This window comes from Aegilops tauschii, chromosome 7 (assembly GCF_002575655.3).
Source record: "Aegilops tauschii subsp. strangulata cultivar AL8/78 chromosome 7, Aet v6.0, whole genome shotgun sequence".
Taxonomy (NCBI): Eukaryota; Viridiplantae; Streptophyta; class Magnoliopsida; order Poales; family Poaceae; genus Aegilops; species Aegilops tauschii.
Window position 1 is genome coordinate 282,346,519 of NC_053041.3, and position 6,889 is coordinate 282,353,407.

A 6,889-nucleotide genomic window follows, 5' to 3' on the forward strand; every position below is an offset into this window, starting at 1 on the left:
GTACCTTTGCTTAGCGCGCCTCTCATCTCAGCTAAATGGTCGCTAGGAAGCTAAAAAAGCAGTGAAATTATTAGTTAGCACGAATAGTCGTGTGCCCTATACAAAGGAAGCAGCCCACTGGCCTTAATGAGCTTCCCTAATGGGCTCACAGGGGCCAAAATTCTCATAGGCCTTTGATTAATCGGTTTTGGTCCTGCATAATTTGTCGTCGCAATGGGCTCAAATTATCTAATTGGGCCTACAGACATGTTCGAAATTTAGTGGGCCCATTAAGTTAATGGGCCGTTACCAGGTTAAAAGTTAATGGTCGGTCCTGTTACCTCCCGGGTTGTTAACAGGCCGACATCGAAGCGGGCAATAGGTGGGCCCACTTGATTTCACGGGCCGTCAACAGGTCGATACTAAGGTCGGACTACATATGGCCCAACTATAATGTGGGCCTTTAGCAGGCTGAAAGAGACAGTGGGCTCGTACTCGACCATGAAGAGCATGGGCCGCTAAGAGGCCGAAAGTCAGGTCATACTGTATATGGCCCAACTGTGTTGTGGGCATTTACTGGTATTGGACCATGAAAAGCATGGGCCGTTAAAAGGCCAAAACTCAGGTCCGAGGGCAAATGGCCCATCTCATTTATGGATCGTCAACAGGCTGAAAGACACACCGGGTCGGTAAATTGGCCCAACACTTAAATGGGTCGCTAAAAGGCGGAAAGATGTACATCCTGAAAATTGGCCCATCCCTTGAATGGGCCGTTAACAGGCCAAAACCACATCGGGCCGATATTGAGCCCAAATATATAGTGGGCTGTTAACGGCCTCGAACTAACGATGGGCTGCAATGGTGTCAAATCGTTAACGGGCCATTGACGGGCCGAATTGGCACATCTTGAATGGGCTGTGGGCTTAAATGGACCTGACACAAGTAGGTGTTATATGGGTCGGCCTGCTAATTTTTTACTGGGCCGGCCTTTTTCACCGGAATGGGCCACTGTTGGGTCGTGCCACGTGTCGACCTATCATAGGCGCTTCCTTTCCAATGAGTGGATGACATCTGTCCCAACGGTGAGCCAACACGTGTTCCCTCAGGACAATGATAATTTTACACATGGAAAATCCCCATTGGTCCGGGCTGTTAACGGGTTATCGGATCCAAAACCGGACCCGATAGCTTAACGACGACCCGTTATGGTGGATGCCACATGTCGGTTACCCTTGACGAAAGCACTTCCGTGACGCGCCATTTGTCTTCATGGAAGTGGACACTTCCATGATGACAATTTTGGTAATGTCATGGAACACTTCTACGACAGCACATGTATGACTATCTTGATTCTGTCATAAAGTCGTCATGGATGTACATGCATGACAGAAAACGTGACCTACTGTGACAAACACGTATCATCATGGAAGTGTATTTTTTTGCAGTGTACCCCAATTGAACCAGGGCAATGGCGGGCCATCCCCGAACCAGCCAGCTCCAAACCCGCCGCCGGTCCGGACGACTCCTGATCGCTTCGTAATGCCGGCGGGTCATTTTTCTAATCCTATTGATAACCTGGTGGCAGCTGCTGCCAATCTTACAAGGCTTCTGATCATGGGTGCTGCCCCTATTGAAAGAGAGGCTCTGCACGCCATTGAGTTGTTAAAAACGGCGGTCGCTCAGCAGGCGAATTACTCTTACAGTCAGGAACGCCTCCACTCCACCCCACATCCCAGCCGGAGCAGGAGTCGTCTTGCTGAGTTGCTGGCTGTCTCAAGCAATGCCCAGCGGATACGCGAGCAACAGCGTGACCCGCCTAGGCAGGGGGCTGTGGATGCTCAGGAGATCGTTGACTCGGCCCAGGCACGACGGGAAGTAGAGGCTGTTAATGTGGTGGCTTATCAATCGCCCCCTGTGAGTGACCCCCTTGGCTTCACAGGGTGTCGGGTCAAGCACCCAAGTCATCGGGATACCGTGCCTGGTGCCAGCTTTGTGCAACGAGTGTATGCCCAAGGATTTCAAGGGCCCCCAAAAACTGTCCAACTACACACTCGACCTCGACCCGGCGGCTTGGATTGAGAGTTATGAAATTTCCATGGACATGCCGGATGTTTAGTGATGCGGTTTGTGGCAAGTATTTGACTATGATGTTGGAAGGGCCGGCTCGCACCTGGCTCAAAAACTTGCCGCCTAATTCCATCAACACTTGGGCGGAGTTGAAGGCGCGCTTCGTCAAGCACTTTCAGGGAACTTGCAAGCGTCCTATGATGATTGTTGATGCGAGTCGGCTCACCATTCGTCTCGCTGGGTCGCGGGTATCATCCACTCCTCAGATGGTATATTGGTGACTCAAGCCGTGTTGATTCTGGAGAAAAATTGTCACTTCAACCCTCTCGTTCAAAAGGTTGGTCGGCTCAAGAGGACGGTTACAGACATTGGCGAACTCATGGCTGTCTTAACCCACTATGCGGACTCAGGCACCACCAAAGATCCAAACCTGGACGATGACCAGGCTAACAAGGGTAAGAAGAATGGTGGCAGTAAGGGTCAGCAACAAGGTAAGCCGGGGCACAATGGCAACCATGGTGGTCAGAGCAATGGTGGCAAACGCAAGCACCCGGAGGGCCGCTTCGATTTTGTTGCTAACACCAACACTGGTTTCAAGGGCCAGAGGCAAAATAATTCTGGGAGGCCATTCAATGCCAATAAAGCTCGTAACTTCGTGGAGGCTCTCAAAGGTCCGTGTCAAAAGCATAGTACCCCAGATAGACCGGTGAGCCACTCTTGAGAAAATTGTCATATCATGCAGGCTTATCGCAATCAAGTCCACCAGAACCATCATGGCGGTGGAGGTGATAACCCTGGTCAGCCAGGAGCTGGCGGCTCAAACTTTCTAGGAGGTGGCTCTTTAGGTAATTAGCATAACCCAGGATATAAAGGTTCGAGCGGCTCAGGATCTGGATACCAAGGGTCTGGAAACCATGGCGGAAATCAGCATTCCGGCCAAGGTGGAAATCAGCATCAGAACAACCAGATTGGTTTTTAGAGCAATCCTAAGCAGTTAAGCAGTGGGCAGTATCACGTCTTCACCACCAGCACCTGCAAGCGGAATAGCAAGGTTCAGAAACATGCTGTTAATATGGTTGAGCTGGCAGTTCCTCCGTATTTGAATTGGTTGGAGCAACCGGTCACTTGGAGTAGAGCTGATCACCCGCCACGGGTCGATAATCCTATCGGCTTGGCCTTGGTGGTGGCGCCTCAAGTTGGTGGGTATAATCTCACAAAGGTACTCATGGACGAAGGAAGCAGCATCAACATCTTGTATTATGCCACCTTCAGACGTATGAACTTGTCAGAGAAGCAGCTCTCGTCTTCTTCCACCATTTTTCATGGGATTGTCCCTGGGAAATCAGCATACCCCATAGGGCGGATCAAACTGGAAGTCATGTTCGGAGATGAGTATAATTACAGAATGGAGTTTCTGACGTTTGAGGTGGTCAAGATCAAGAGTCCTTACCACTCCTTGTTTGGACGGTCGGCTTATGCTCATTTTATGGCTCGACGTTGTTATGTTTATCTCAAGCTCAAGATGCCTGGACCCAAGGGTACTGTCAAAGTCAACTGGAACAGGAAGATCGCTCGTGAGTGTGAAGAAGGAGACGCGTCATATGCTGAGTCGGTCTGTGTGGCAGAGGAGTTGAAATTTTACAAGTCCAATGTTGATCCGCCTGACATGGCATCTCTGAAAAAGCCCACCACAGAGTCTGACCCACCCCTCAAGTTCAAGTCGGCCGAAGACACAAAGCAGGTTGATTTTGTCCCTGGCGACTCATCTCAGCAGTTCACTATTGGGACTGGCATGGGCCCCAAATAGGAAAGCGCGCTCATCGAGTCCATCCATGAGAATCGGCACATCTTCGCATGGAAACCTTCTGACATGCCTGGTGTACCAAGAGAATTCACTAAGCACCACCTTAATGTTGATCCTAAAATGAAACCAGTCCATCAATAACTTCGTCGTTTTAACGAGGAGAGGCGCAAGGCCATTGGGGAAGAGGTGGCCCGGCTCCTAGCTGTCGGGTTCATCATCGAAGTATTTCATCCTGAGTGGCTGGCTAATCTAGTGCTTGTGTTAAAAAAGAACGGCACTTGGCTTATTTGTGTTGATTACACAGATCTCAACAAGGCTAGCCCCAAAGACCCGTTTGCCCTTCCCCGCATTGATCAGATCATTGATTCCACTACTGGTTATGAGAGTTTGTGTTTTCTGGATGCTTACTGATGACCCACAAGTATAGGGTATCTATCATAGTCCTTTTGATAAGTAAGAGTGTCGAACCCAACGAGGAGCAGAAGGAAATGACAAGCGGTTTTCAGCAAGGTATTCTCTGCAAGCACTGAAATTATCTGTAACACATAGTTGTGTGATAAGATAATTTGTAACGGGTAACAAGTAACAAAAGTAACTAAGGTGCAGAAAGGTGGCCCAATCCTTTTTGTAGCAAAGGATAAGCCTGGACGAACTCTTATATAAAGCAAAGCGCTCCCGAGGACACATGGGAATTACTGTCAAGCTAGTTTCCATCATGCTTATATGATTCGCGTTCGTTACTTTGATAATTTGATATGTGGGTGGACCGGTGCTTGGGTGGTGCCCTTCCTTGGACAAGCCTACCACTTATGATTAACCCCTCTCGCAAGCATCCGCAACTACGAAAGAAGAATTAAGGTAAACCTAACCATAGCATGAAACATATGGATCCAAATCAGCCCCTTACGAAGCAACGCATAAACTGGGGTTTAAGCTTCTGTCACTCTAGCAACCTATCATATACTTATTACTTCCCAATGCCTTATCCTAGGCCCAAATAATGGTGAAGTGTCATGTAGTCGACGTTCACATAACACCACTAGAGGAAAGACAACATACATCTCATCAAAATATCGAACGGACACCAAATTCACATGATTACTTATAACAAGACTTCTCCCATGTCCTCAGGAACAAACGTAACTACTTACAAAACATATTCATGATCAAGATCACAGGAGTATTAATTATCATGAAGGATCTGAAGATATAATCTTCCATCGGATAAACCAACTAGCATCAACTACAAGGAGTAATCAACACTACTAGCAACCCACAGGTACCAATCTGAGGTTTCGGGACCAAGATCGAATACAGGAGATGAACTAGGGTTTGAGAGGAGATCGTGCAGGTGAAGATGTTGATGGAGATTGACCCCCTCTCGATGAGAGGATCGTTGGTGATGACGCTGGCTTCAATTTCCCCCTCCCAGAGGGATGTTTCCCCGGCAGAACAGCTCCGCCGGGGCCCTAGATTGGTTCTGCCCAGGTTTCGCCTCAAGACGGCGGTGCTTCCTCCTGAAAGCTTCCTTCTGATATTTTCCAGGTCAAAACACAACATATAGCCAAAGATGGGCACCGGAGTCCTGCCAGGGGGCCCACAAGGACGGGGGGCGCGCCCTCCACCCTTGTGGCTAGCTGGTGGCCCCCCTATGGTACTTTCTTCGTCCAATATTTTTTATATATTCCAAAAAATTCTCCGTGAAGTTTCAGTACTTTTGGAGTTGTGCAGAATAGGTCTCTAATATTTGCTCCTTTTCTAGTCCAGAAGTCCAGCTGCCGGCATTCTCCCTCTTCATGTAAACCTTATAAAATAAGAGAGAAAAGGCATAAGTATTGTGATATAACATGTAATAACAGCCCATAATGCAATAAATATCAATATAAAAGTATGATGCAAAATGTACGTATCAACTCCCCCAAGCTTAGACCTCGCTTGCCCTCAAGCGAAAGCCGATATTGATAAATATGTCCATATGTTTAGAGATAGAGGTGTCGATAAAATAAAATACGGACATGAGGGCATCATGATCATCTTTAGAAAAACAACATATAATGCCATATAGTTTCTTATGCTAAAGTAACAATTTATTCACAAGGTAAAGTATGAATCAAAACTTCATTGAAAGCTAAAAAATTATGATCTTAGTCATTGAAGCAATTGCAATTGACCATAACATCGAAAAGAGCCAAATAAGAGCTTTTAAGCAAGTCCACATACTCAACTATCATTTAGTCTTTCACAATTGCTAACACTCACGTGATACTTATGAGTTCAAAGCTTCAATCAGACACAGAGAAAGATAGGGGCTTATAGTTTTGCCTCCCAACCTTTTACGTCAAGGGTAATGTCAACAATAATACTTTATGAAAACCCACATCCGAGTGGATATATGTATCCGGATCTCTCCAACACATAGTGCTTGCCAAAGGAAAAAGTGTAAAAAGGAAAGGTGAAGATCACCATGACTCTTGTATGAGGGTAGAAGGTAAAAATAAAAGATAGGCCCTTCACAGAGGGAAGCAGAGGTTGTCATGCGCTTTTATGGTTGGATGCACAAAATCTTAATGCAAAAGAACGTCACTTTATATTGCCGCTTGTGATAAAGACCTTCATTATGCAGTCTGTCGCTTTTATTTCTCCCATATCACAAGTTCGTTTAAAGCTTATTTTCTTCACATTAATAGATCATACATATTTAGAGAGCAATTTTTATTGCTTGCACCGATGACAACTTACTTGAAGGATCTTACTCAATCCATAGGTAGGTATGGTGGACTCTCATGGCAAAACTGGGTTTAGGGATGTTTGGAAGCACAAGTAGTATCTCTACTTGGTGCAAAGAGTTTGGCTAGCATGAGAGGGAAAGGCAAGCTCAACATGTTGGATGATCCATGACAATATAACTTCTATTCGGATAAGAAAACATAACCCATTATGTTGTCTTCCTTGTCCAACATCAACCTTTTTAGCATGTCATATTTTAATGAGTGCTCACAATTACAAAAGATGTCCAAGATAGTATATTTATATGTGAAG